Source organism: Nipponia nippon, unplaced genomic scaffold (genome assembly GCF_047370975.1).
Source record: "Nipponia nippon isolate SJK-2023a ecotype South Korea unplaced genomic scaffold, ASM4737097v1 scaffold_7, whole genome shotgun sequence".
NCBI classification, from domain to species: Eukaryota; Metazoa; Chordata; class Aves; order Pelecaniformes; family Threskiornithidae; genus Nipponia; species Nipponia nippon.
In genome coordinates this window covers 39,989,186-39,999,208 of record NW_028262391.1, presented here as the reverse complement: position 1 = coordinate 39,999,208, position 10,023 = coordinate 39,989,186, and positions in this window count along the sequence as shown.

Here is a 10,023-nt window from a genome sequence, read left to right as displayed (position 1 = left end):
ACGGAGCTCTCCATTTGGATTGCAAGTAGTGTGACAGAGCATTTCAGACGTCACCCCTACATATAGAACAGCCTGTCAATTATGACAGGCTACAGCTGGATTTTTCCCTCTATTTTCAATTCCAACTGAACTGTAATTTTGAATTAAGTACTAAAATATCAGGAGTTTCAGTAGCTTTTCTAGCAGTTTGCCTGGAATTGTATATAGCCCAAAGGCCCAAAGTACATTGAGGTTTTGTGCAAGCTAGAATTTAATACACACAACAAGACATGGCTAGAGTTCCCACTGACGTACCTAGTGGCATGACAAATTCTGACCTAGCAAGTATTCTTTCCCTATAATGACATCAATTTTGACTGCCTGATAGAAAGACTGCATATTTAGGTCAATATGATTTTCTTTTTACACTTGTAATATGCTTTGATTTAGGTGTTTTTCTTTGGACTTTAATGTTTCCACAAGCAGAAGCCACTATTTACTCTTCTGTCCAGTTCTTTTAATACCTCTGCTTCAGACTAGAATACAAAATAAAGATCTCTCTCTCCTAGCCACTATACTTGACACTGATTAAAAAGATGAATAACTGCTCCAAAACATTTGTGTTGCTTCTAACTAAATAAAACATTGCTATCAGCTCCTCAGGCATATCTGACATTGTATGTCTGATAGATAAACTCTTGCATTATGGTATGAAAAGAAAAAAAACCTACCTATACGTGTATATATATATATATTTGTACATGCAAGTAAGTATATATCAGTCTCTTAGAATGTAATAACTTAATCTTTACTAGAGTATTTTCTATACCAGCTTTTGGAGGGTTGGACATTCATCCAATATTTTTTTTTTTTTGGCCATAATCACAGTGCCACTCAGCTTGTCCTGCTCACTTTTCTTAACCTGCTGGAGGAGTTGTTCATGATCATTTCATTTAATTGAATGTGACAAAGATCTTCTCACCTTGTGCCAATCATTTTTCAGAAACATTTGTTTTTGAAGACAGTTTCCTATTTTGACAGATAATCTGTCCTTACTTCTAATTCATATCAATAGATATGGGCCATTCTTACATACAGTCTATAAATCATCAACCTTTTTCAGCCTGAATTTCTTGTCATCTCTAGGCTGCTCCACTGAGGTCACTAAAGGTTGCCATTGCCAGTGCTATTTATCTTCCAAATTTTTTCTCCTCTCTACCTTTTCAGTTCATTTCATTTCCCAGGCAAACATACTTCCACTTATGCCAGCAGGTCACTTGCTCTGTGGTAGGTATCACATCCATCAGCTTCTCTCGTAGACAGGAGTGATGCTCCACGAGCTCTGCACTGTGAGTGCACTTACAAACTCTGGGCCCTTCAATTCAGTCTCAATAACCCCAGTGAAAAACACAAGGATTAATCAACTGGGTAGGTTAAAAGAAGTCTGGAAGATTAGTAATAAAATCATGGAGTCATGGTCTGGCTTGTAGTTACGAATTAGGCAGGCTTTATGTCCAAAGCCCATCAGTCTAGAAGTAATTATTGTCTTAATTATCCAGTATCTTTCTACAAAGGAAGCATAAATATCTTCAAAGAGATCTAGACTCAGCATGAAATAACGTTGTTGCAATTGAAGCATATAGCACACAGGAGTAGGCATATCATCCTACAGGCATAATGGTAGCCAAAATCTCTCTCATTTTATGCACTAAACTGAATGGTGCTGTGGGGCTTCAATATTAAGCAGCAAAATAAAGTCACCATGAACAGTAATGAATTACAGTTTCCTGATTGCCAGAGCCCCCCTGTATACAGCATGGCCAGAGTCACAGCCTCTGTACCCTTGGTGGAGAAGGTTTAGCAACATGTGAAGAAAAATCTCTTGAATCTGCGACTGCATTTCTTCCCATCATGTTCGTGATATTTAAGCCATTTTCCCTTCCATTTACCTTCCACAAAGCTCAGAGGCAGCAGAAATTGCCTCATTCTGTGGTTTTTAGCTGTCTTTCATTCATCAGTAGTCTATCATCAGTATGTTTCTCCTCCCAGGTGAGATATAATCTATTAACATTTTTGGCAGCTTCTTGTGTGCTTCTTTTTCGCTGTCTTTACCCAAGTGAGCTTTAAGGAAATGTTTTTTAGCTGGTTTGTATTTGTTTGGACAATACAAAACAGTTTTCTCCATTTTCTTCTGTAATGATTTTTATCAGCATTGGAAAAAAAAATCCAAACATTGCACATATTTGATCTCTGTCTTATATTCTTTAGTCTTAGTTGCAAAGCTATTCTTGTTTCCTGTGCAGCTTTTGGAACCATCTACATTTATCTGTTGATATTTCTATTTTGAAATAAACTACAATTAAATAACACTGAAGTCCTTGACTAGAATTATCTTTAGCAACTCATTTAACTAACGTTTATAAAAACATTTTCATCTAAGGATCTTAAAGACTGCTATTACCATTATCTTCTAAGCTGCATCCCAGTTGCACTGCAGTGTGTATTCCTGAATGACACGCTGCTTTGAAGTCTTTAAACTACACAAGAAAGTCATGGCTTAGGGATGTTTTTGACAACTAATTGTAGTTTTTGATAAAACTCTTCCAACTCACTCTATGAGAACATAAGTCTCAGGGTTTTCATTATTCTTGGTTCATATTTTATTTAGGCTGAGATTAGCTTGTCACTCACTCGTCTGCAATCTCTGACTCCCCAGTAATGCCCTTCAGTGTAACCACAGAAACCCCTCTACATGCAGCATAATTTATTTCTGTTTCATTTAAGTAATAATCTTTGATATATCCATCTCATTCTGCCAAATGGTTATACTTGTACATAATATTTTCAGATGTATTGGTTTAAAGTCACATTTTCTTTCAGCTGTGAAAGGTAATTTAGGTATGACCTATCTACTATTTAGACACAACTCTAGGTACTGTAGAGAAGCTCTTGTCCTTTCCCCCGTGGCCTTTTTAACCCCAGCAGAATGACACTGCCTGATAAGGAATGGTAATACTCAGAATACAATACCTTGCAGAACAGCATGGCTAACTTGAAAAACTGATTAAGGTGATGTAGTCCACCACTAGCCAGCTCAATGTACAGGTTATAGCGGTTCATATGCTCTGCAGATTCTTCATAGACTCACACCAACCTCCCACTGGGCCAATATGTTTGATTAGTGACTGATCTGAATTTAAATTCTTTTAAACTCCTGTTTCATGCAGTACAAATCAGAGAAGAGTATAGCAAGAAGAGTAATTGACAGACGTCTTAAGGACATATGTTAGAAGTAGGCTACATCTTCTGCTGGCATACTATTTAACACCATCCCCTTTCTCAGCTTGTAAATTGTAATTGGATGAGTCTCCCCACACAGAGAAGGAGAATAAGTGGGTGGGAAGATGCTCAGGAAGCATTTTTCAGCTCTGCGATTGCACAAGAACCTGACTAACACTGCTCTTTTAAAGACATACTTAAAAGAGCAGAAGAGAATTTTCTGGTTTCAGGATGAAGCACATCTGCCATAACACAGACACCGTTCAGCTACTGGTTAAATCTTTCCAATGCATCATTTAGATCACCTCCAAAATTAACAACAAATAAAAGGACAAAGAAGGAATAAAAAGCACGAAAAGAAATCATCAAGCAACAAATGTAAAGCAAAAGAAAGGAAATAAGGATGACGCACGATATCATTGCTTCAGAATGCAGGGAAGGCAGAAAAATACAGGTAGTTTAACAAGTGGAATAGAAAATTCATAGAGGAAGGTCCATCTGTGGCTTTTGAACACAACGCTCCAGGCTCCGTCTCTGATTCAAGAGAAGCCTACAGCAGATGACTGCTGGAAACTGGGACTGTAAACTCAGAGGAAGGGCAACTCATCTTGCGTGTTTCTTGTGCTCTTTCCAAAAGTATTTGGTACTGGTTGATGCTGTAGATAGGGTGGGCCAGCCGTGACCCCATACAGTATTTCTTAAGCTCCAAGGAGAGCAAGGAGCTCAGTAGCACTGGTAATTATCTTTCTCAGTGGCAATAATCTGCCCTTTGTTTTATGATATCTGTGATGAAGCAACAGACTTTACAGATTTATTTAGGGCTCTTTGAATAAAGTGCCCTATATATAGTGGGTGACAGTTACCAGTAATGTTATTGTTATTATTATTATTACTGTAGAGAAGATTTCAGCATAAAAATGTTTGTAGAGCTAAGGTTTATACAGACTGATTTCACATTGCACCACCTACACTAAAATACTCCACTGAATAGAAGAACACAATAATTCTAATATACGCTGAATCCAGAGGTTTGAATAGCAACTGTAATGGCTCCCTTAAAGCCAAGCCAATTCCACAGCAAATATATAGCTCACTTTTCATCTCCCAAATGAGACAGGAATAGGCCAGTAAGAACATTCCTTATAAGCAAAACGGTTTAAAACTTGAATATAGATTTTTAAAACTTGCATATATTTTAGACTATTGGTACTTGGCTGCTCTGTAATGAAAGCTATGTTCAATAAATATCTCTGGGCAAGATACGGATGATCTTTGATATATCCAACATCTGGAAAGAATATCTCAGCCTAGGATACTACTTGGGTTTGCATCAATTCTTCAGTTTTACTGTGCTCTTTGGATAGTGTTCTGATCCCTGCTATGCCAAGTACCACAGGTAGTAGTATCCAAAATATCACAAACTTCTCTGAATTTTTCCCAATTTTAACTGCAGTAATGAGATCAGCTTGTATTTATCATGGTTTACTTTAATGTCTTCAAAGTACTTCTTTTTAAACAGAGGCTGTCACAACTGTAGCCAACATGTAGCCTTTAATCAAAGTAGCTAGAAAATAATATACTCATTTGCTTAATAACATTTGTTGCTAACGTTACATACAGATGCACCATTTCATTACAGAATTAGCTAAGTTAGGTTGATATATTATAGAAGCTGCTTATGAAAATGATTGAATAAACTTTGGACCAATCTGCAGTACAGCACCAACCTCCAGGTTAAGTGGGAACAAGACTTCATCTGGTAATAAAAATTTGTAGGAACTGGTCCAGTGTTTTGAAAAGAAAGGGTTTTTTTTAAATCATTCATTATTTAATCAAGCCTATTTACCTTAGAATGATTATCTACTTATTTAAATCTTGTTAATACAGTTATTATTCTTCAAGCATTTATGGAAAAAAATAGGTAAGCTATCTGGTTCCTGTAAATAATATATTGATTAAATTTTCTTTACACAAAATAATTAATTCTGAACAGTAACACTGCATTACAAAACAATTCCTAATAAAACATGCTCTAATTATAATTCCAAAGCTCACATTATTTTTGAAACTTGTGTTGGCTTTTAGATAGATTATAATAAAAGCAAATTACTGTATGTTTTAATAACATAGTTGTCAAATAAAGACATAATGCCCAACTGATGACTAACCACAATGTATAATTCCCCATAAAAGCTAATTGACAATTGATTTTCTAAAGTACTGAAAGAATTCATCGTGATTAACACTATTACAATAAAATCCAAAGGAATTAGAAAAGATTTATCTCTAATTGAGCATTTCTGCAAATATTAGACCTATTGAAGAGAATAACAAAGTAGGTTAGAAACACAGCATCCTCTTCCCTAGTTCATAGACAGAATGTGAATTACAAGGATGTAACCGAGGGGCTTGGTGCTTTTTTTGTAGGTGCATCACTGTTTAGATACACAGGAGCAGCACGGCACATTGCTCTCTCAGTGAACAAGCTCTGTCAATAGGCTCAGCTCTGGGATCATCATCTTGCTGTCTCCAAATCCTTGGCTGGATTTGCTCTCACAAAGAAAATTTGGAAAGAAAAAAAAAAAAAAAAAAGAAGAAAACAAGAAGATGAAACCAACAGTAGCTATGCAGTTAATTTTTAAAGGTAGTTGATATGACAACCTCAGCTGCCCTCTAAGCACAGTGGGTGGATTCCGTGCTGGAGAGGAGCTGACAAAAGGGGCCACAGAGTTCCTTGCTGCTCCACATCGGGCACATGGCCTCTAGGGCTCGGGAAAGCAGCTGTGGAGCTGTGCGGGAAGCAACTGTGCCAGTATCCAGAATGAAACAAGGTAATATGAAATGGAACCTAATGAGGGAGACAGGCAAAGACACCCCTCCCCCCCCGCCCTGAAAATTAGATAATTGGAGCAATAAATTTTTCCATGCCATATTAAATACAAAACAGGAAAGACAGTGAACATGATTATTATGTATCAGCTTGTCTAAGGAACTTTAAGCAGTAATTAAAATAAAAAGACATTTCCCTGCCCTAGAGAATTTTCAGTATGCAGCTCCCCAATGTCGTGGTGACAGGCAATTCATGTCCTTCACTAAACTCCAGTAGGGTTTGCATGGGAAACTTTACAAAGTTGTCACTGTGGGATACGTCAGAAGGTACAAGCGTCACAGAGTAGAACATAATAAAAAGGTGAAAGGCTATTGCTGTATGCACACATGGCAATTTAAATTGGTTAGGCACGCTCAAGAGCACTCTGTACAGCACAGAGAACCTGCAGCCCAAGGGCAGGAGGATACGAGGCTGGCTTTTAAGCTGCTTTAGCTTCTTTTTAATGCTTTGATACTAGAGGAGCTGCTAGTGTCATTTGGACAGCCCCTCTTCTATCCAAAATATTCAGATCTTCCCTGGTATTTAAGTACAAATCTTTTGCTTTACACTTTTTACAGCGTGCATTTCATTGCAGCTATTGCAATGTCAACTTCTTTTCTACAGTACCAGAGTTTTTCCTTTTTTGATTAAAACTAAAACTAAATGAGAAAGGATGTTGCTTGCATTACTTTAAAAAAAAAAAAAAAAAAAAAAGCAAATGAGATTGTTCCTGTGCTTTAATGAGAACATAGAAATGGTAAGCTGAGTCATATAAACTATACCTGTTTTGAGAGACATGTCTGAGTTCAGTACAACTATATAAAATTAAAGAGGAATATAAAGTCAGATAACAGTCTCTACCTAATTAATCCATCTGCATTTACCATGGTTTTACCATGTACAAACAAGTAAACTACAGTTTTAAAATTACATTTGTTTTCCTTGCACCCAGAAATAATGATATCTGTTTAATAGAAGAAAAAGGTATTAAGATTTTTTTCGTACTTTGCATACTTAACACATTGCGAAGCAGCCTAACCCTGCAGAGAAGGTCTAGGAAATTCTGTCATTTGTGTACACCCAGCTCACCTGGACTAAATAACAGAAGCGGTTTCACTAGAGAAGGAACACTATTCCCAACCCACAATTTTCTTCCTTATTAATTTCAAAACTGCTATGGAATTCTTGATGATTTCCTCAACAATTAATGGGAGTGACCAGATATTTAGATTTAATATCCAGCTTGCAGGTGGCAAGTAAGGAATTTAGCAGCCCATTTTAATCTACCTTTGTGTAACCAAGCGTACTCTAGCAATGAGTCTAATCTGCTCCCTGACTGCTTTATCCCTTCCCTCATTTGGTCTAGTCACAGACCACTGTAAAAGCCCTCTTCCTGGGCCCATCCCATCATCCCTCCTATTCATTCCTTTGCTGACCTTTTTTTTCCCCTCTTACGAAGAAGATTCTTGATCTCTTCTCAAAGGGCTTACACAATTATCTTTTTCTACTTCAGCTTTCATCTCCCTTCACTCCTATCATGGTGCATTCGCTTCCAGACCTCTTTTCTCTGCTGAGAATCACAGAGCTCCAGGTAACGTGCAGCGTGTGACAGAGCAGGAAGGGAAGAGCTGGCAAGATCATATTTCCGGAGCTTTGGCCTGGATTTTCGATTGAAACAAGTGGTTATTTATCAACATGGGAAATTGCACATCAACATATCAGCATTTACAAATTCCTAAAGATACAGAGGCTCAGCTGGTGGGGAATCCAGTGTTTCTAAACTGCCAGATATAAAACTGGGAGAGTAAAATGTCTGGAAACCTCATACTAGAAAGCCAGGTTCCCCCGAGAAATTGGCTTAAGCTGCAAATATTAAGGCATCCATGAACACAAAGCTGTGAGCCTTGAATCCAAACTCAGAGTCATAATTTCCTTCCCCGTGCAATGGTTTAGGCTTCCTGGCTCCCCGTTAGCTCATTGTGCTGGAGCACAGAGCTAAGCCAAGCTGATCAGAGCCTAGAAGCCATATTCTACATTATTATGTACAAACACATTAGCCAATAAATTATGTATGTATACGAAAGAAACAAAAAAAGCCTTAACCAACTCCATTTAAAAAAACCTCAAACTGATAAAGTAACTTAAAGAATGCAATTATTCAACTAAACCAATCTCAGCATGCAGTTTTGAGATGATAAGTAAATGTAACAGAAAGCACACCACTGCCTGTTCAAAAGCCAGTCTGATAGGAATGCAAAAAGCTGACAATAACACAAATGACTAATAATCCATTTATTGACAATATTTTATAACGAACAGTTAGAATGGTCAGATCCTTTGGAAAAAGGTATAGAGCTCTGTATAATGCACTAACTATAAAACCATAATCCTATTTACTATTTTCCATAAAACAAGAATATGAGAGTATTTGCTTAAATGGAAAGCAAATATCATTGTGAGCTATGCATAAGTGGATAATGACAGCCAGACTTTGAGACCCCATCTCCCTGATCAGCTCTGAGGAACTGCCTTCAGTATGAAAAGCACTAAATAATCCACATTGGTTTCTCTTCTTCGTGTGTACTTTTGCATCTATCTGTCACCACACCTGAGGAGAATCAGCACTGGTTTAAATCTAAGGTTTATGACAAATACTGAGAATGCTTAAAAAATACAGCAAAAACAAAGCACAGCACAATATAGGAATTGCTTGTGGATGTCACTATCAGAAAACAGCAGTGAAGGGAGCAGTTTATTAAGTTTAGTTAAAAGGAAACCAAACACTGAATAGGACAGTGATCCATGTAGAATAATGTTAGCTATTTAATACTACCAGTCCTCATATTTCAAACGAATTACCAAATGAAATTGGAAGAACAGTATGTTTCTTTATTTGATAAAAAAAAAAAGGTCCACTGAGTAACTTGCTTGGGTAGCCTTTCTGCATCCCTTAATTGGAACCAACACGCTGGTCTTGCTAGAAGTACAGTGTGATTATCCATGGACAAAACGAGAGTATCCTGGATTTACATTAAGTTGGGTACCAACTATAGTTTGTGTATATGCGCGTGTGTCTGTCTACACACATGAATACACACAGTTAGAAAAGCATTTAACACGAGCACTGGTCATGCTGCTCTCTTAGACTGAGGAATGAATATGTGTGCAAATAGGAATTTTGTGTGCAAATAGGAATTTCTAGTTTAAGGACATAGTTGCATATTTTTACAAGAGGATTGCTACCCTCTTGAAAAAAAATCAGATCTGCTATATCACATGAATCACACACGTGACAGTCCACACTCGTGCTTCCACATTTAGATTTTGTTTTCATTGTTCCCTGTAGGGTTTTTTTCTGGCTATAATTAGAGTTAATCACATTTCAAAGTACCAAGATAATTATCTCCATGTCAAATTAGCTATTTTCAAATGAAAGACTATTTCTGCTTAATTTTTCCCATCTTGAAAGCAAAGCAGTGATCCCCAGATCTTTTATGTCATTTCTTTATGAACATCAGGTTATGATAAGCTACTTTCTGAACCACTGCTAGAATGCAATTTATTTTACATAGCTTTGCATAATAAAATGGCATTTTAGATAACTTATTCAAAGGGCAGATACTAATTCTCTGAAGACTTCATTAAATCACTCTTTTCATGTTAAATTAATGTGCCAAGTTAATTTTGGAATAAACAAAACAAGATATTTAATTACTTTGTGATAAATATGTACCACTTAGAAATATATGGAGTTTAAAATGTAAAGCTGCATGATAAAATTCTATGTGTCTCGAGAGATTTAAATTTATATATATTTACTAGTACACACAATAAGATGTATTTAATAAACAGATAACCCCATGTGCATATCAAATGTAATTTTCTCTTTAATAATT